We start from the raw sequence: 21,591 nt of genomic DNA, 5'->3' as shown, positions 1-21,591 counted from the left end.
TTTCAGGAGAAAAGAGTTCTAAATGTTTGATTTGCAGTCAGAAATAAAATAGGTGGTCTGATAGTGTATTTAGAATCAAAAAGAACAGTTATGCTATATGTATATACTGTCAACCTATTTGTGATGGGCTGGCAGGAAAATATAACAGGATATCTGGAATTGAATTTCTGAGCAAGATCTTTACTACTTGGTTTGTTAACTGTATGACTGCTGTGAAAGAATTGTGTCTTCAAAAATTCCTGTGTTCAATACCTAACCCCAAATGCGACTTCATATAAGGACAGAGTTTTTATGGAGGTAATCAAGGTTAAATGATATCGTAAGAGTAAAGACCTATTCTGATAAGAGTGGTTTCCTTATAAAAAGAGGTAGAGGCACTGAGATGTGTGTATGGGATGTAAAAGTGTATGTACATCTCTCTCTCCTCCACCTTTTTCTTCTTGTATGAAAAAAAAGTCATAGGTCAGCATGAGAGACATAAGCAGAAACAAATCCTATTGGCGCCTTGAGTTTGAACTTTTAATCTTCAGAATTATGAGAAAACAAACTTATGTAAGCAACCCAGATGGTGATACCTTGCTGTTGCAGCCCACACATGCCAACACAATGACCTACAACAAAATTCTTTAACTTTTTGGAAATGTATTGTTTTCTAATTGTGAAAATAGTACTACATTGTCTGTCATTTTTGCAATGAAAAGACAGCCACCCAATCTATTTGGTCTATAACATAGTGTCTTTAACACAGTAGAATCCACTAGTTATTATTGTTATTTCACTGCACAGTCGCTCACTGTGACCCAACTGCCCATGACAGAGTCTTAGACTCACACTTAGGGCAGTTAGGTCAAGGAAATCCAGTCACCAGGAATGCTCCAAAGTCTTTGTCAATCTAAGTGTATATACCCATACTTCAATCTAGTAGATTGTAGTAATAATTGATGATGTGCTTTATAGGCACAGCAGGTAATTAAAAAGATAATTTACCGTGGCTAAGAAGCAATTATGATTAATTAGTAATAAATTAATAAGGTTATAGTCATGGAAAAAGAATGAAAAGGAATTTGACTTAAGTTTTACAAAACAGCAATAAATGACTACAAATTCACCTTTCCTCATTTTTAATTTTCACTAGGACCTTCCTCATATAGACAAATCTGTGATTCTGTCTCACTACCCCTGCTTTTATGATTCTGTTGAATTGATCAAATGAATTGGACTTTCCTTGATGGATAGGTTTTCAGTCTATGCATATTACATAGCCCAGTTCAGCTAAAGCCATTCCTGTTTCTAGTTGGTCATCTTGCTTTGTAGGCGCCTCAAAACTCATCTGAAATATCTTTGTATGCTATTGAAGAAAGAAATCATTGTTCGTGGAGAGTTCTTATTCTTGATTTAATTATGAGAAAGCTTCTTGCACCTCCTTCTTGCAGTTACTTGCAGTGCCTGGGCTCTTATTCCCCAACCCCTGCAAAGACAGACAACTGTGAGTGTTGGATTACAGTGTTCTCTGTTTCCTGGTAACCCTTTCTCCGTTACAGCACATCACTGTGGGCAGGCCCTACTAGTGAAACAGGTAACTTCTACCTGTTTTCTTAGGTCACCAAGTTTGTATCCAGGGCTCTGCTCAGAAGTCAGTCCTGAGACCATGCAACATATTTATGCATTTCTTCTTCAGATCAGAAAAGGTGTGTTAAGAGTCAGCATCTTTCAAGTAAACACTTGTTTTTTCTGAATATGTTAACTGTGATGGCTTTAGTGACATCACATTTTTTTTTTGTTTATTCCTCACATGGTTTTTCTTTTTCATACTTACTGGTATTGGTAATACTCTTCTCTATGATTTTTTTTTAACACGTGCCCTGTGAAAAATACTTCCGTTTCCCCACACTGGCCCCTTAAGGTCAGTTTTGCTGACAAAACTAGATCCACCTTCATGTGTTGTTTCCTGTCTGAGACCTGGGCACATCTTCCTCTTTTTGCATCTTACACATTTGTAAAACTGTGTGTTCAATGTGCTATTCAGTGGGCCTGAGGCACCTTGAGAGTGAAGGAAGGCCACCCTTGACAGTCTCTCAGTTTCTGAATGTTTCTCATTTTAAAAACAATATTCCAAGCTCTCCATGGTTTCACTTAGTATTGTATATTTTGGCTAAATTCCAAATATTCTAAATATTTGGATTTATAGTTAAGTGTTTGTTAATTTCTGGCATATTCTCTATTTCTGTAAATAGGCTGGAATTTTCCACTTCATATTCCACATCTTGTCAAATGCAGGAATGATCCCATATTCTTAAATAAATGTTCTTTTTTAAATTTGCTTGGAGAAACATAAATTTTTGCAAATTTTATCTTCTCCTAATATACTTTGCGCTTCAACCTTACCTTTTCTGAACAAGACAACTTAGTTTAACAATATTTATGATGGTCAATAAAGAAAACAAATATTTCCATGGTTCATCCTTTGAGGGAAGGTTATTTTTTAATAAAGTCTTAGGAGAAACTCTTATTCCTTTAATGTTCCACTGAAAGGAGTTTCAATTCATGCAAAATTTATTTTAAGTGAGTAAAGTTGAACATCTTTTCTTTGATGATTGTGTCTAACTCTCTTTTCTGCTGGACCACATTCTTTTTTTTTTTTCTATTTATTAAACTCTTTACTAGAACATTTAAGCCTTTGGCTAATAAAAAAAAAGAAAAAAGAAAAAATAGAAATAGGATTTTTTAAAAAGATAAGGACAAATGGAAAGAATATTTCTCAACGTTTTCTCATTCATTATCACAGTGAGGCAAGGAATACATATCCACGAGACTGGGAACTAAGTAGGGAGTGGAAAGCTGGACATCCACTGAGCCTTCAAACTGTGTGCTGACCAAGGCTTCAGTGTGTCCTTCTTACGCTAGTTCAATTACATTCAGAACAGAACTGAAGAATGCCCTAAGCAGCCCACACCAGTTAAGCTTCTTCATAAATGACTTGAACTTTGCTTGATTTTCAAACATAAGCAAAACCTAAGCCATTTCTTGTAATTGTATATGTTAATGCAAAAACAGAGCACAACCACTTGAAAGCAGCCAACTAAATGATGTAACCAGGGACTTTCCAATGGGATAGACCAAAGAAGACAATTGTACACCTGTAATCAGGTATTTCCTTTCTTTCCCTACCTTGTTCATCTAGAAAAGCCTTCTTTCCTCTTGGGTTTCCTCAGCAGAGCTCCTTGTGAATGTCTTATTTGGAGCTGGCCAATTTAAATTCCTGTTCACGGGCCTGGCATGGTGGTCTAGTGGCTAAAGTCCTCACCTTGCACATGCCAGGATCCCATATGGACGCCGGTTCTAATGTCAGTGGCCCAACTTCCCATCCAGCTCCCTGCTTGTGGCCTGGAAAACCAGTCAAGGATGGCCCAAAGCCTTGGGACCCTGCACCCATGTGGGAGACCTGGAAGAAGTTCCAGGCTCCTGGCTTTGGATTCGCTCAGCTCTGGTTGTTGCAGCCGCTTGGAGAGTGAATCATTGGATGGAAGATCTTCCTCTCTGTCTCTCCTTATATCTGTGTATCTGCCTTTTCAATTAAACAAACAAACAAAAAAGCCTTTTAAATTCCTATTCACTTACCACATTAAATATTTTACTGTTCCAGTTTACCTTTACAACACCTCTTTCAATTGTTTTGCCTTTAAGTCATGAGCTACTGCTGAGTAAAGCTTATGTATCAACCATACATCTCAGTTGTTTGTGAACTCATAGTGTTAACCAGAACTCCGCAGTAAAAGTCAATGATTTGGAGGTTTTTCCATAAGCAATACTTGTCTCCTCTTCCATATCAGTATTTGTTTTGTGCTTGGGGCACCAAACCCAATGAGTCTTTAAATTTTTTAAAATTATTACTTACTTTAATTGATTGACTTTTATTTATTTGAAAGGCAAAGCCATTGCCCACTATGCTGAGCTACCATTAGGCTGTAGCCGAGAGCCTGGAACTCAGTTTAGGTCTCCCACATGGGTGACATGGACCCAAGTGCATGAGTATTACTTTTTGCCTTGAAGAATGAGCATTGGCAGGCAGATGGACTCAGAAGCAGAGCCAGAACTCAAACCCAAGCACTCTGATATGGTTCAGGCATCCCAAGCTGTGTCTTTAAGAGCTGCCCAGATGCTTGGCCCTCTTATGTCTAGCCTCTGTGTTTTTATGATTTAACATGTTTTTTAAATTTTATGTTTGAAGTGATTTTTTTTATTGGTTACATTGCATTATGTGACAGTTTAATAGACAGTGGGATTTCCCCCACCCCTCCCCAAACCTCCCAGCCCCCCATGGTGGACTCCTCCACCCTGTTGCGTTACCACAGTTCAAACTCAACTGAGATTCTTTCATTGGAAGCATCTACCAGGCATAAAGTCCAGCATCATATTGTCCAGATAAGTTCATCAGTTCCTTGGGGAGACCATCTCTGGTCTGAAGGTAGAGCTGGTAGAGTGTTTTTGACATTTCAAAGGATCTGAATTGCTGCCACTCTCACCACTCCAAGCACAATGCGGTCTCTGGAGAATCCACTGATTGACATAGTCCATCATAGAGTCTCCATTTGCCCAGCACTTACATTGCCAACACATAGCTGAGGTAGTTGATCGACCTGCTCTGTCCTTTGTCAACTGATGGTTAGCGTTCTGAGTCCAAAAGCTCGACTGGAAAAATCCCCATAGAGCCTTTCTCCGAGATGTTCCCAGACCAAACTCCTGTATGTACCGGCAAGAACCAGTCCCGTCACAGTCCATCGCCCCATCAGCTGGCGGTTGCAGTTGCTGGGCTGGTTCTGTCTTCAGCCCCGCCTTCCACTGGAACCAATGGGTATCCGCAGTCCAGACTGGCTCTACCCAGCACATACTCAGCCCTCGCCCAAGCCAGTGGGGGCTGCCATCCAGTTGGAGCGACCCACAATAACCCCACCAGACCCGCCCCCTGCGCTGGTCTGCCAATATGTGTGTCCAGTCTATCCCACATCCCCTTCTGCTCTCATATATGTCAATGGGCATGAGAACCATGTCCCATCTAACCAGCTCAACTACCCAGCCCTCACGGATATTGTTGGGTGTCTCTCTGTCTAGCCACTCCAGCCCCTGTCCTAGTTTTCGTGCCTTTCCATGGGGGGTGGTAACCCAAGAGAGAGGAGCCCACTGTTTCCCTCCCAGGCCACTCCCCCTCCTGGATTATGTAGTCTCCGGGTGGTTCTGTGGTTTAACTTGACAGAACTAGCCCCCAGTGCCAGCTTCTGCCAGCTGATGCTGCGGCCAAGCCCCAACAACCCTCACCCACTCTAATTGTAGATTGCACCAGTAGGAACAATCGGCCCAGCCTGGTTCGTCCCTGATCTGGTCCACATGAGGCGCATAGGTGCAGTAGCCCTGCCTGGTCTGGTCTGCCCCCATCCCTGCTCATGCTCTCCAGTGGGAGTAGTGTTCAGCAAGGGGACCACCCCTTATTCCCCTGAAGTGATTTTCGACTTACAGAGAATTGCAGAGGTAATACGAAGAGGTCCCATGCACCCACTGCAGAATCCCACATTGTATTTAGCTGCCATGCCTCCTTAGTTGTCTCTGGTCTGTGGCTGTTTGTCTATCCTTGTAGTTTGTGATCTCAATGCTTAAAAAAGCCGCAGTCAGGTATTTTTATAGTGGGCATCTCATTTTGGGCTTTTATGATGTTTGCTTATTGGTGATAATGCCCCAATCGCTAGGCTTCTCCACTGCAATTACTATTTTCCTTTTTGCAATGAATAGATACTGGGAGAAGATACTGCAACTACATATATATATATATATATATATATATATATATATATATATATATATCCTTTCTCCATAAACTTTCTCACCAACTTTGGCGTCCACTTGCTAACTGTGCCTATAGCTGTGACTTTGGTGTTCTAATGGTGTTTTACATTTTTCCTGCATTTGTGAATTGGCATTCTTCTGTTAGGAATAGTTGTCCTTTTTCCAATTAATGTATTCAGATCAGTATGGAATCACTCATACTTACTGTATTCTTTGAGTTGTAAGCCAATTTAATGTTACTTGATCACTGGGGACTTTCTAATTGGTGCCTGTGTATTTTTGACATGCTAATCATCTTTTACAAAACAAGTTGTTCTAATTTGGAATAATTTTAGATTTACAGAAAATGGTTAGCATCTTACAGTTTTATGGCACATATTTCAGAACTAAGAAACCAAAATTAGCATACCCAGAGTTCACCAGTTTTTCTATTCATGCGTTTCTGCTTCAGAATGCAGATTCCATGCTCTGCCTTTTGTTTGTTTGTTTTCAAGCCTTTCTTCCACCAGTCTTTCCTGGGCTGTGATAATTTCTTAGTCTGTTTTTCATAACCTGGATACTGTTAAGAATTCTTGTTCAGAGATTCTGAAGAATGTTCCATGCCCCACTTTAGGTTTGATGATTTTTTCCGTCGTAAGAAAAATGTGTTGTTGGGTTTTGGAATTATTGGGGCTGAGCAGAAGTGACTCCAGTACCCTGTCAAAGTCAAGTGGATATGCCCATCCAAGAATGTTCGGCATGCTGAGTCTGTGCAGTAGATCAACATGTACCATGTGATCTATCCGCCACTCCAGAGGCACACCCCGAGTATGAAACTCCTCATCAAAAACATCTACAGAGACTATGTATTCTTGTGAGTCTTAGGAAGAATTCAAACTACTTTTCAAAAAAATATTTCTAATAAGTAGCCCCTCCTTCCATTTCCATGGATACTAGCCTCTTTGAACCTCCCAGCCCTCCCCAAACCACCATGAGTTTCAAGCCTAGAAAACACTGTGCCCAAACTCAGTTCAAAGAAGCTACAGAAGAGAACAACATCCTTTTTTTCCACTGTAGATAACAAAAGGAGGATAACAAAGGGAGGAATGTGAGGAGACATGCTCTGGAACCTGGGTAACTACTGCAGGCATTCCAGAATATGGAAGGAGGTCCCCTATGTCTAATCTGTCTTCCGCCTCTGATCTGTATCTCTTTCTTCTGCCTTTTCTTCCCCCAAGCTCTCTGTTTCTGAGGCAATTTGGAAGTGAGAACCACAGAATGACAGTCGAACACCCTGCCCCTGCATACTTCGCTACCTATCTGGGAAAACTTCCAGCCATGCTGACCTATGTGGCAGGACCCTGTCCATCATCTTGCTTTTTTCCCCTCTCTCTTCCCTTACTTCTCCCTATGTCTGAAGAGTTCTTGTTTGCTCTCCCCCATAGGGATCTGAGCTGCCACAATCACTTCTTCAGACCCCCAACTCAGACTACCTGTGAAAGAAACCTCTTACAGACTCTCAGCCACTTGTGACCCCCACATGCTAACCCAATCAGATTAACAGCAACTTGTTACTCGCTGCAAGTGGCGGGTGAGTGTTACCTCCCCTCTTCTCAACAGGTTCCTCTTAATGTTTCAGTTCTTGGGCTTTACCCCCTATGAAAATTCAAGGTTGCACAAATCCCTCCACCTTGAGCTCTGGACATCCAGCCAGGCTGGAGAGATCAAGTCTCCTACAGAGTGGGACTTGGCTGCCCAAGTCACTCACTGCCCAAGTCACAACACTCACTTGACTGCCCTCTAAAAATCAGTTCTCAGCTCTCCCTGTTCTCTGGTCTGCCTCCTCTTTCTCTTTCTCCCTTGGAGCCCACTCCTGTAGCTATGGCAGGAGACTTCTCTTCCTTTTTTCTCTCTGCTTTCTGCCTTCTCGCTCTTCCTGCTGCCATGTTTCTATGTTCTGCTTTCTCTTTTCCCCTCAGGCATCCTTCCCTCTAGCATAAAGCCCTTTCCCACAGCCACATCTCCTGCTGGAATAAAGACCTCCTGTGTAATTTGCTGTGTCTGGTGCCTTGGGCTAATGGCAAAAATACCTTACAGGAATAATAACAGGTAACTCAAGTGCTGGTCTCATCATCACATTGTTCTGGACCTCCATGACATTCACATGAAGTCACTGGTGATGTTGTGTTAATTGGTTTTCTTCTACTCCTTTCTAGAAAAACACATTATTAAGTCTGGCTTTAACTCAAGAATAAAGGGGAAGGGATAAATATCGTGTGGAAGGAGGAATATCCGCAACGTATTATTCACAGTTCTTCCATAAGCAATACTTGCCGCCTCTTTCTTATCACTCTTTGCTTCTGTGCTAAGAATACATCTAATTTTTCTTCTCTTTGTGTTATTTTCTTCCTGTCACTTATGCTCATTCCATGTGTGTTTTTAATTAGTGCTTTACAGGCTTCTTCGAAACTGTATTTCCTTCCCTTTTGACTCATCTGTTCCTTTAGTTTCAAGGTCCTTTCAAGTGCTCATGCTGTGACCCATTTAGAAGGATGTTCCCTCTGCAGCCACTGGGGTTTCTCCATTTTCTCTTCTCTATCATAACCCCAGAAGCCTTTGCTTGCTTCTTTGCACCTAACTGAGGACTTTAGTCCCAGACAGAAGTCTTTTTCTGACCAAGCTCACCTAGCATCAGCATGCTGCTTTTTCTATCTTTTTTTTTTTTTTTTGTACATCTGTTGTTTATCTCTACCATCTCTGTTTTCCTTCCTTTCCCACCCACAACACCATCTGGAAATTGGTGTGTTTATGTTCTCCTCCTTCCCCCTTTCTTGCCTTAGAGGTGTGCTTGAATTGACATTGGGCAGATGTTACCTGTTCAGTTGTCTGACATTGTCTTTCCTCATGGTGACCTGGCCTGGTGCGGTTCTATCTTCCTCCTGATTTACTGCTCTGGATTTCAGAAACACCAGTTTTCTGCACGCAACTTGTGCACAGTTTACTTTCTATGGAAGTTATGTTCTTGTCCTTCACTCTAAATTGTGTAAATAGTTAGTTTGGTAGTTTTCCTTGTAAATGTTAACATCGTTTCCTGAGCAAACATACTGTACTGAGCACAATGCTATTCACCACCTTATGCTCATAGACCAACTAAATCACAGCACATTATTATCATATCCATTTTGTAAATGTAAAATCAAGGCTCAGAAGGCTAACTATCTTGCAAATTCATGCGGTTGATTTTAAAATTCTACATCCATTTTCCTTTGCCATGTAATTCTAAGCAATTTAATTGTTATTCAGATGTGTCTTGAGCATTTCTCCAGTATGTTGTGGGATCTCTGGATAGTATTTGAATTCCTGATCATATTTAGATGAAAGCACCCTCATCTGGGGGCAAACTCTTACTACTCTTGCTTTATACATTGACGCTTCCCTCAAAATAATGACTTTGAACAATAATAATGAATAGCTCCATTCTGCATATAGATTATTTTATATAAACCTCCCTTCACCATTTTAAAATACTATTGTTATACACATTTTACATATAAGAAATTGAGTTTTAAAGAATCTTGTTAATCTAATTGCACAAACTGGTTAGTTTTCAAGGTGGAGCTTGAATTTAGGTTGTCTGATCAGAACCAGTTCTTACTATCTCATCTACATTGCAGTGTTTTGGGGGCTAATCCTAGCTATGCTGATGGTACATCTCATTTACCTGTGTGTATAGTGTCTGTTCCTTTTTCTGTTCATCCTTCACCTTAGGAAAGAGTTATCATTTGAGAAATAAAATTTTCAGTGCATCCGTAAGTTTATATGAAGCATTTCATTTAGGAAGTATTAAGCATCATGTCTGAGACTGTGGTGTCATACTCCTCTCCAGGCCACTGACTGGGAAGAGCTAATCATAATGGCACATGAAGAATTTAAAAAGGCAATAAAAGATCTTAGCATCCTGCTTTGATCTTTCTATTCCCTATAACAGAAAGAAGGTAGACAGTAAGTGCTGCATCTTCATTCCTAAATGATAAATTCTTAGAAATTTTCATGTATCAGTAATTTACAAGATGCTCGCCCTTGTCAAGCATTCTAAAATATGGTTTCCACAATTGTAACAAAATTCTTAGATTTCTGTGTTCCTTGGAAGTTCAGTGCATTAGCATGAGGAATAATGAGTGAGCCGTGGCTTAAGACTTGACAAATCTTTGAAATTTTATATATATATATATATATATATATATATATATATATATATATATATATATGGTTACTATCAGCGAATTGGTTGTAGTGTTAGAACTAGTAAGTGTACATTTATTTATTTTATTTTTATGAATATTTATTTTTTTGTTTTGAAAGTCAAGGTTACAGAGAAAGAAGGGGAGAGAGAAAAAATAGATCACATTCACTGGTTCATATTCCAGATGACTGCAATGGCCAGTTCTGTGCTATGCTAAAACCTGGGGTCAGAACCTTCATCCAAATTTCTGATGTGGATAGATCCACCTGGCCCATACTCAGTTGCTTTTTTTTTTTTTTTTTTTTTTTTTGGCTCTGCAGTATAGTTTGTTTTTTTTATTAATTTTGTTGTATTATGTGACACATTTTTTTTATGCACTGGGTTTTACCTAAACTGTTGACATATGTCCTGTTAAAGTTACAGAGTTAGACTACCCGAAAAACAACCAGGTTCAGCAAAATCATGCTTCAATGCTATAAAATGCTAAAAACTAACATTAAAATAGGCAAGAGACAGCTGAATAGCAATCTATAGCCATTTTAAGGTATATAGAACATGGTTGAATATAAACCAAAATTGAAATGTCTATGAGGAAGTCACAGGTTGTGGTTGAGAACCTGCATTTCCCTAGTAACATATTGGTTAATCAATACCATGTCAATTAATGCCATAATGTTGTAAATGATTGTAAATATTATGTTGGGGTTTTTACTTGATTGGGATGATACTCTGCTGGTTCTACCTTCAGACCAGAGATGGTCTCACCAAGAAACCATTGAACTTACCAGGACAATAAGATGCTGGACTTTATGCTTGGTCAAAACCTTCAATGAAAGAATCTCAACTGAATTTGAACTATGGAAATGCAACAGGGTGGAGCAATCCACCGTGCGGGGAGAGGGTTTGGGGAGGGCGGGGGGAAACCCAGTTGCTTTTTACAAGCCATTAATATGGAGTTGAATTGAAAGTGAAACAGCTGGGCTGTACACTGGCACCCATATGGGGTATTTGTGCTGCAGGTGGTGATTTAACCTGAAGTGCCACAATGCTGGTCCCTAGTGCACATTTTCTAAACATATAGAAAATGATTCATATAAAAAGTCAAGTCTTCCTAAATGCCACAAAGCAAAGTGAATTAGGAAATCTGAAGAAATCACAAGCTGAGAAGTGAGTTGAGCATGTCTTCCATTAGTTTGCTCTTCCACACTCCTTAACTCCTTTCTTCCTTTCTTCTTTATTTCTTTATTTTTAGAAGATTTATTTATTCATTTGAACGTCATAGTTACAGAAAAAGAGGGAAAGATATCAGAGAAAAAGGAGAGATTTTCCATCAGCTGGTTGACTTCCAGGGCAACCTCAACAGCCAGAACTGGGCTAGGCTAGTCACGAACCAGGGGCTAGAAGCTTTCTGTAGGTTTCCAACAGGAAAAGTAGGAGTCCAACCCTTTGGATCATCTTCTTTTGCTCTTCTCAGGCCATTAGCAGAGAGATAATCAGAAGTGGAGTATCCAAAACATGAATGGACTCTCATATGAGATGTCACACTTGCTGGTGGCAACTTGAACTTCTGTGCCAGAATACCAACCCCTGCTCTGTAAATCCTACAGTTATGGCATGTATTAGGAAAACAATATCACGGCCAAATGGCTGAAATACAACAAAGGGTGGATAATCCATTGACTCTAAAATATTGAATGCTCACTCCTGCATTAAATAAAGAAATAAACCTCAGACTTTCCACATAGCTTTCAACTGTCTCTCAGTAATGAAATGTATAGGAACTTTTGTCTCATATCCTGTATTCTCTCCCCTTTAGGTCTCTTGATGATAGGATATTACCACTCAAACCAGCATTTTTACCCCTTGCAAAGAAAGCTGTTTCTAATATTAGATGCTTCATCTCCTTTTTAGACAATGCTTTCAATGATCCCATTACCATTAATGATTTTCCAACTATCGACAACAGCTAAGTATCCCCTAGTAACCAAGAGGTGCAAAAGATTTTTGTTTTGTTTTTTTTTTTTTAATAATGAATACATGCACATGCTAGAAAAATCAAGGAGCATAAAACTATACACTCAGAGACTCTCAACCCCTCCCCCTTGCCTCTAGCTGTTTCTTTCCGAAGAGACAATCACTGTTGCCAGCTTCTGTGTGTGCTCCCAGAACCACACTACTCTTTTCCAGGAGTGGCAGCACTTCAAATGAGACTGCTGGACAGTACCTCAAAATTTAATAGCTTTTTTGAGGCAAAATGTACATACTGCACAGCTCAGTTGTTTCTAAATGGGCATTTGGTGACAGTAGGTACGTTTTAGAGTCATTCAGCCATTACCACAGTCCTGTTTCAGAGCATTGGTATCACTCCATAAAGATCTGTGATGATCGTTTGCAATCATTCTACATTCCAGTCCGACCTCCAGGAAACCACCAATCTGTTTTCTGTATCAATACGTTAGCCCTTTCCGGCCATTTTAGATAAATACAGTATGGTTTTTTTTTAAGATTTATTTATTTTTATTGGAAAGGTGGATGTGCAGAGAGGAAAGACAGAGAGAAGATCTTCCCTCCAATGGTTCACTCCCCAAGTGGCCACAACGGTTGGAGCTGGGCCAATCCAAAGTCAGGAGCCTCTTCCAGGTCTCCCACACGGGTACAGGGTTCCAAAGCTTTGGGCCGTCCTCAACTGCATTCCCAGGCCACAGGCAGGGAGCTGGATGGAAAGCGGGGCTGCCAGGATTAGAACCGGCACCCATATGGGATCCTGGCACGTTCAAGGCAAGGACCTTAACCGCTACGCTATCTTGCTGGGCCCACAATATGGTTTTTTACAATGATTAAACTGCTGCCTGGTACATCTGCTTCTCCTATCAGAGTACCTGGTGTAAGTTCTAGCCATTATGAGTTTTTGATGAAAAGTCAGCTGATGATGGTCCAGGTTCTTGTATCCCTTCCACCAGATGGCCACACCCAGCTCTTGCCTTTGGCCTCTTGCCTTTGGCCTTCCCTAGTTGCTAGCATTTGAAGAGTGGTAAGTGGATAGAAGATCTCTCTCTCTCTCTCTCTTTCTCTCTCTCTCTCTGTGTGTGTGTGTGTGTGTGACTCTGCCTTTCAAATAAGTATTTTTAAGTGTGGTATATTATGATGGGCTTCTTTCACTCAGACTAATGTTTTATTCAGATTCACGCACATTCTTGGACCTTTTGGTATTTCATTTATTTTTACTACTGAATACTGCTAATATCAGAGATAAGACTGCCGAATTCAGACACAGGTTGTCCCTCATCTACTAACTTTTGTGTTCATATTTACTGTCTGCTGTATTTTATGTTTATAATGACCCAAGTTCAGGTATGACCATTCCATCCAGTGTCCTCCAAATTCTTATACTCGCAAAACATTTTTCCAAGCTTTTAAAAATATTGATTTGCAAAGGAAGGATAAAGAGAGGAAAAGAACAAAAGGTGTGTGTGTGTGCCGGGGGTTAGGGGAGAGACAAAGATGCCGGAGTCCAGCTCCAGCCGAGAGTTCGGAGCTCGGGAAGGGTGCATGGAGTCGGCCATAAAGAAAGACACAGACACTGACACTTGGTGGCTTCTTGCTGTATGCTTTATTATCAAGAAGAAGCTGCCCTTTTTATTTACTTAGACACATCACTAGCCTCTGCACAAACGTTTGATTTTTTATCTTTAACTTTAGAACTAAGACAGCATACATAGATGTTCAATTAATTTTTACTTCATGGTCAACTAGGTGCTCTTAAAGATAATTCTGTAAGTTACTATAATCAGTTTCTTTAAAGCAAGCCATTATTCATTCTTCAGAAGTAGCCATTAGGTGACAGCCAGAACTCCAAGGCCGAGGCACAGATGGTTACCTACTAATCAGTAAAACATTCCTACTACATTTTATTTTCACAACGTAGCTATCACTTAATGGGAAAAATACATCAAAAGAGAAAGAACGTAAGGATCTAAGGCAAAAAGTTTCAAACATTAAATCCCCCTACAACTGCAGGCCCTACAACCCCATAAACAATTAAACAATAATCAAAAGTATATCTCTGTGATGTTAATAGAATCGCCCTATATTTCCTCTAGTTAAAAAATTATAAAAGTGGCTAAAACAGCTACATTTTCTATGTTCTAAAAGTTGCAAGGACGGGCTAACCTTTAAAGTCACAGTAACTATATTTTTTGCCATAGCAGTTTCCACTCATACTCCCATCAATTCTGTTAGTTTGTAAAATTCTTATTAAGCCATTTCCCAGAAGGCATGTTATATGTCTGGGCCAGATTTCAGGACAATGGGTAGGCACACAACAAGGTGTCCAGAAATGGCATGGGTTTAATTGTACTCCTGTGCGCAGTTAAAGGCCCCCTCACCAAGACATTATCAGTAACATTAACTCTCAAGCTCATATTACTTGCCAAAGCCATCTCACAGGGGCAAACAATGCCTCAATAGATTACAGGATTCTTAGTGGGGTGCTTGAGTGTCCATGCAAAAAGGTGGTGAGACTGCGTCGAGGTGGTCAGAGAGAAATCCACTGGGCCCTGCCAAACAGCTGGAAGCTCCCTCGGGCCCTGCCAAGCAGGGGAGCTGTTCTCTTCACACTTTCGTGCCATCCACACCTACTGCACGGTCCCCTGCACAAAGAGAGAAAGAAAGATAAAAAAAACAGACTGTCATCTGCTAAGTCATTCCTCAAAATATTTCCTCCTGAGGCTGGCACAATCCTCTGCCTATGGTGTTGGCATCCCATATGGGTGTAGGTTCATGTCTCAGCTACTCTACTTCCTATCTAGCTGCGTGCTAATGGCCTGGGAAAGCATCAGAGAATGAGAGAATGGTCCAAGGTGTTGGGACCCAGCAGCCACATGGAAAACCCAAAGGAAGCTCTTGACTCCCTGGTTTGGACCATCCCAGCTCTAGCTACTGCAAACTTCTGGGGAGAGAATCAGTGGTTGGAAGATCCCTCTTCTCTCTCTCTCTCTCTCGACCTGGCTTTAAAGTAAAAAATGAATCTTTGAAAAGTAAATAAATCTTTAAAAATATTTCTTCCTGACAAAAACAATGTATATTTATGGATAATGTATTTTTCATCTTCCTGTTATATTAACATGAGGGAGCTCTTGGGTAGCACAACAGAGAACTGACTGAAGAAGTTGGATAAGGTCAAATATAATGGCAGCCCTTTGCAGAAGTACTCAGACTAACTTGCCTAGATGTACATCTTCCATTTCATCCTTTCAGGCCTCCTGAATTTGGATGCAACAACATTTGATAATTGAACATTTTAATGTGTTGTGATAAAGTTTCAATTACAAAAAGGGAGGCACTTTAGAACTAAACAAATCTGGGCTCAAATCCCAGCTCAACAGCTTCCTAATTGAGTGAATCTCTAATAAGTTGAAAGAAATAATACACACATTGTTGAGTAAGTATCAAAGGATGAGATGTGCAAAACGCTTGGACTAGTTCTCAGTAAGTGTTATTATTTTGCACATCTCTGAAAAAAGAATGCCTTTTCCTATTTGCAAATTTTACCTTTTCCCAAAAGACTGTCTAGATATATTCCAAGATAATCATTAAATAGATTAAGCTCTCAGTCTTATCATGTAAAATGTCTGTAGGAACATTATTCCTTTAACTTAAATAGGCAGATCTTATCTATTGTTTCTCCCTCCAAGTGCCCATAACAAGTGCCAGGAGCTAGGAACTCAGGATTTCCCATGTAGAGAGCAGTGACCTGTCACTTGGGCCATGAGTTGTTACCTCCCAAGAGGTGCCTTAGCAAGAACTTGGAATCTGGAGCAGAAGTAGTACTGAAAACCAAGCACGCCCATCTGGGATTGCAGGTGTTTCAAACAATCCTTTATCTGCTGTGCTAAATGCCTTTCCTGAAGGAGATTTTAAAGTGCTTTTTCTAATTAAGGATCTCTCTTTTTCCTCTAGATCTGTGTAATGAGGTGAAGACTAGAAGAGATTTGGCCTTTATTGTGTTTTGAAAGCAGATTCCCCAGGACTGAGTCCCCAGCAAGAATCAGCTAAAAGCTCTGGAAACAGAAGGTACATATAATCCACTAGACTTTTGTGAAAAACGTGCAATTTGGGTACTACAATAATTAAGATCCAGTCATATATCCTGTGTAGAGTGAGATTTAATGACCTTATACTTCAACAGTGTTCTGGCCCTCCTTCAATTGTGTGTTGGACATACCTCCTTACATATCCAGGGTAAATTCTCTGTTCAGGTTGGCACAAATGTGCTATCTCCAGGGTCAAGTTTACCAGTAACTATTCAGCATTAAAGTAATCTGAAAGTGCTGTGAAGGCCTTTCCTCATTGTTTTTCATTGAGCTTTTGTGAGTCTACTGCTTTTATAGAATTTCTGAGAACTAGAAATGGATGTGTCTTTTTTTTTTTTTTGCTAAAAGCGTGCTAATTTTATTTATAGAAAGAAACTGGATTATTTCAATGCAACATTTTATAATCTTTTGAGAATACATTTACACAGATTTTTTTTTAATCTAAGATCTCCAGTATCTTTCTAACAGTATGCATTCTGAATTGAAGAATCAAATTCAACTGAAAATTGTGAAAACAAAGGCAAAATACGGACAGATGACTGTCAAATTAGTTGTTGCCTCAGAAGTCCAAGGGGAAACTAATTGTATGGTTATATATATATATATATAAACATCCACCACAGTGATAATAAGAACCAGGCTTCAGTTAGTCCAAGATTTTACCTTTGTTTATCAGTCGTGGATCTACCAATCTGCTTTCTAGTTCTGAAATGGGAGACACACTATCATCTTCTCATGTTCTGATACATTAAGTGTCCAGTAAGCAAAATTCATCATTATCATTTGTATATATTATATGGATAAAAGACAAGATAAACCTCCTATCTGGATCCTTCTCACATCTTGCCCTGCACATCTCTCCCTTTTACTGGTTGTGACTTGTATCAGAACTGTAGCCCTAAGTGAATCAACTGTTTGAGTTCCATGAGTTATTTCGATGAATTATCAAACCTGGCCTTCACAGAATGAACACTGGAAATGCTGAATTTGTAGATGACACCTGAAGTGAAGCTGTCCTGTGGTGACTGTGCCCCTAATCCCTGAAGTATGGTCCAACTCTCAGTAGCTGGTGTTAGAAGTTGTTGCAGCTTTTTCCTCCTTATCTCTACCCCAAAAGTTAAAGGTCGTTTAGCATAAATAACTCTGGGCTAAACATTGATGGATTTTAACCTAAGACATGTCTCCTTTGTTCAAAGATCATACTTTAGCTGTGACAGATTGATTTACGTTATTCATTTTGTGAGACAAATGAATTGCCATCATCCCTTGAGAAGATATTAAATGAGAGAGACCCAATCATATCTAGAATATCTAAGGACTTTGAATCTTCAAATGAATATAAAATAAAACTCTGATAAGAAGATATTACCACTCATAATCATTTCCATAGGAGACTGAAAAATTAGATTGCTATGGCTCCACTGGGAAAGTCCAAAATACATGAAGTATCAGTGACTTTACAAAATGTCTTTGAATTAACTTTTTGAGTAAAATTAAAAGTTGCATCATCAACATCAAGAAATCACATGGCCACTCATAAATAATGATAAAATGAACTTGACATATAATTCTCTTAATCTGATGGATTTGATTAACTGTAGCTTTGGGGAGCCTGTATACCTTTAATATCTTCTTTAAGGTTATTTAATGCATAGGAATGAAACGGCCATTTTGGCATATGATTGTTATGTTTAGTCCTTGTTTGTACTCTGTGTCACTGTGATCATCCTACTTTTTACTTGTTCAAAGTTATGATCGTGATAGGTTAAATCCTTAATACAGGGTGGATTAAAATGATGTTTTAGCAAAATCTGATGAAGAGAAGGGAGGGAGGGAGGGAGGTGGGGTAGGTCAGGAAAGTGGTGTCATCTTCTTGCAGCTGTACCCAAGGAATTAATAAAATATGTTCTCTTTATATTAATAGATATGTTTAAAAACATTTAGTGTCTAACTATCTATAATGAAAGATCAGTTTCAAAAGCACTTTCCACCCAATTGCACCGTTCTCAACATTCTTACACATTGAAGAAATTCTGAATTTTGTACGTGTGCAAACTCTGACGAGTCCTCAGCTCCCACCCAAGAAGAGTCTTTCTCATTCTCTGCTCTGGCCCTGGAGCCCTCTTCTTCACAATGAGCAACTGGACACCTAAACTTCTAAAGGAAGGAGGTGTTTAGGAGGGAAAAGGAACTCAAGTTGAGTTCTCTGTGTGCTCTTTTCCAGCCTGCTGTGGCAAGGTTAGGCCTGAATTAACCATCATCTTTTCCCCCCACTTTTTTGTATTTTGTCTTGGTGGCAGACAGATTTCATCCTTTCTGTTCTAAGGTACTTGTTCTCATTGAAATGTCTGTACAAAGGTATCTTATATCTAAATAAGAATAACACTCAATTCAGCCAACAGATCACCGATCAACCGATTAACATGGCTAAAAATAATTCTGCTTTTAAGAAGATTGTTATAATACATTTAACTCACCCATAGCTCAGCATCACCAGAAGAGGTCTGGCTCAATGTGGGCAACTTTGTTAACACATGCTGCCGACATTATTTCTACACAAACATTGACAAAACCCACTAGAGGACCAAAAAATGAGCTTACCTGGTGCTCACTTTTGCTTAAGTGCTTTGTGGAATGAAGCTATTATGTGAGAAGACTTTTACAGGGAAATGTACATCAGAATGAAAGGAGATGTTTTAGATTCAGAGGAGAAGGGTAACTCATTCCAAACTACTTTCAAGGGGCAGGCATTTGGTGCTGCTTTTGACGCCTGCATAAAAATACTTGGTGTTGAGTCCCAGCTACACTTTTGCTTCCAGTTTCATTTTAATACACACCATAGGCAGTATGCAAATACTTTAGTTTCTCCTATCCATGTAGAAGACCTGGGATGAGCTCCCGGATGCTAACTTCAGCCTCCCTGGCTCCTGCTGCCATGAACTAGGAATTAGAAGATTCTTGTTTGTCTATCTCTCTACCTTACCAAAAAAATAAGGAAAAGCATTAAAGACAAAAATATTTTGCATTGGCATCATTTCTTTAGTTACAATAGATGTGATTACCATTCAACAACTGTTTTGGCTCTATTGTTCCTCCCACTCAAGTAAATCACCTTCTTCCATACTATTATTGCATTCTGTGCTTTCTCCCAAGGAGGGAGAACATTTTATTCTTTGTTTTTCTACTTGATCTCTTTAGCATTATTATTTTAATAAACCTTAACTAAGTTCCAATGCTGTGAAGATTTTAGTTAGTTATCTCTACTAACATTAGACTTTTTGGTAATTATGTGGTTCATTACAAAACAGACATTCTTTGTTTGATTGCTGCACACTTTCTGTTGTTTATTTGTTTTTATGTTCGGTGCACTTAAAGAGAACTCTATTATCCTGGTGTCTCACTTACCTAGTGAATTAGCATGTAGTTTGTTTGCTTGCTACGTATTGCTGGTATCTTCTGTAAATGCAGTCATTAGAATGTATTCTGTGCTGCTTAATTGGGTGGAAATTGTATTCCTGGTTCTTTTACAGTCGAATGTAACTCATAATGTTATTTTTTCTAATTTGCCCTTTTTTTCCTTACTGGATGGAAATGCTAGATATAAACTGTTCTACCTTGAGAATCAAAGCTGTTCTAGGACTCTCAGACAGCTGGTAAATGAATTGGTAGAAGTTTAGGGGATTCAAAAGTGTAATCATTATACAAGGGGCTGAATAATGGAGGGTGTTCCAAGTGTAGGCTATGAAACTGGATTGTCCCAGAATGCCGAAAAGCCCTATTGTGTGAAATTCATAAAACCAGTGCAGAACTTTTGTTTCTGTATTACATACAGATAATTGGTGTTTGAATTACCTTGAGATGGTTTGAATTCTGCAGGAAATAGCCAAAAAAGTAATTATTTTCAAATTGTAGCATGTTTTATTTTATCACATTTTGAAATTCAGGATGTATGTTGTTTTCATATATGCACACAATACCACAATTCATATACTAATTCTTAAATAATGATAATGATATTTTAGTTACTTGGGCCAGATGAGTTTTCTATAGTGAACATGTCTATAATCTAAAGGAATCTAAAATCAATCTGTGTGCTACCAACCTTGTACTATAGTAGGTGTCATGTAGAATGGATCCTGATTTATTATATATTCATGTTTTCCTGACTGTAATAAATAATAATTACTGTTATTCTATATTTTAAATTCTGATGAATATGAACTAAACTCATTAAAATAATAGGAGACTCATCGACTTTGCAGTAATTGGTTCTTGATAGAAATTTCCCAGAGCTACAATATATGCCCATTTACATTGTTTTCTTTATTCATAACCACATGTGATTGGTCTCTGGTCCTTTCTGATGACTAACTTGTATTGTGAGCACTGAGTTAACTACCTCATGTTGTGCAGCCATAAGCAGGTGAAATCTGAAAACTTTTCAGCTGTATTCAGAATAGCTACTAGTTTCTTCATAGAAGGCACTCTCTTCTATTGATTAACTACCATCCTGGAGTGTCAATATGTGATTGGGATTTCAAACCACATGTATTATTTGTATATGGATGAATGTACATGGGTACCTGTATATTGTTTGGGGGAGATGGGAGCGATCCCAATATGACAACAAGCTGCTTTAAAAGTATTCATTATGTAACTAACTTTAAAACACAAGCACTATTTCAAAAATTGAAGAAATAAATGATAAAATGGTGTGCTAGTGCAGTATGCGGTGGCTTCCTTATGGGGAGATGACATGTTAACCAGACTTAGGCAGCAAAAGATTAATTATTGATTTAACAATCTCATCGTGAGTGGCAAGTGCAATGTTGTTGCTAATTGATAAGAGAAAAACTTTGTAAGGAAAGAAAAATATTATCTTATATATCTTTCTTTGTAGATTTTCCTAAACTGAACTTGCGTATACACACACACACAACTCATAGCCCCTTATGAGAAAAAAAAATGTAAAGAAAAAAGTATTATTGTATAGTTATTTTTTAGTGAAAACTGTGAAAACGCAGTGTAATAGGATCGTTGTGCAATAGGCCTGAGGAACACTTACCAGATGAATGGACACATCTGTAAGCCTTGGGATATTCAGCCTTTGCCGGGTTGTCTGAAAGACCCCAGGATCATATGTTCTAGACTTTCTATGTTTTCTAAGGCAGGGGGCTTTTATTGCAGTTAACTGAAGTTATCTACCTATGACTTCCTTTATTTTTAGGATCTACAGTAAGTTCAATTTACTTTGAACTGTGAGAAAAGAGTTTTCCCAAGTCAATGTAAAGTGTAACCTTTATCATCTTAGGGGAGCTGAAGAAACCTGCCTTCCCTAGTCCTTTTGATATCTCTATGGGCAACCAAAACTGTGAACATGCTTCAAAAACAGGTGAGGTTTTCAGAGACTGATTATGGCTCCTGTTACCACTGCTCCAGTGT

General features: G+C 39.1%; 1 long non-coding RNA gene across 1 annotated transcript in view; it reads left to right on the top strand.

Annotated features, from left to right (window-relative positions):
• The first annotated feature begins 1,322 nt into the window (after window positions 1-1,322).
• The window catches only part of LOC131480468 (uncharacterized), an 82,012-nt gene continuing 61,743 nt past the window's right edge, over window positions 1,323-21,591 (top strand). Inside the window, exons 1-3 of the long non-coding RNA XR_009245555.1 lie at window positions 1,323-1,486; window positions 16,016-16,129; window positions 21,461-21,541. This is a non-coding gene — a long non-coding RNA (uncharacterized LOC131480468). The remainder of the gene's footprint in view (window positions 1,487-16,015; window positions 16,130-21,460; window positions 21,542-21,591) is intronic.

The sequence above is a fragment of the Ochotona princeps genome, chromosome 6, assembly GCF_030435755.1.
Source record: "Ochotona princeps isolate mOchPri1 chromosome 6, mOchPri1.hap1, whole genome shotgun sequence".
NCBI classification, from domain to species: Eukaryota; Metazoa; Chordata; class Mammalia; order Lagomorpha; family Ochotonidae; genus Ochotona; species Ochotona princeps.
The sequence above is the reverse complement of the archived record's forward strand: the minus strand, read 5'-3'. Positions and strand labels throughout refer to the sequence as shown.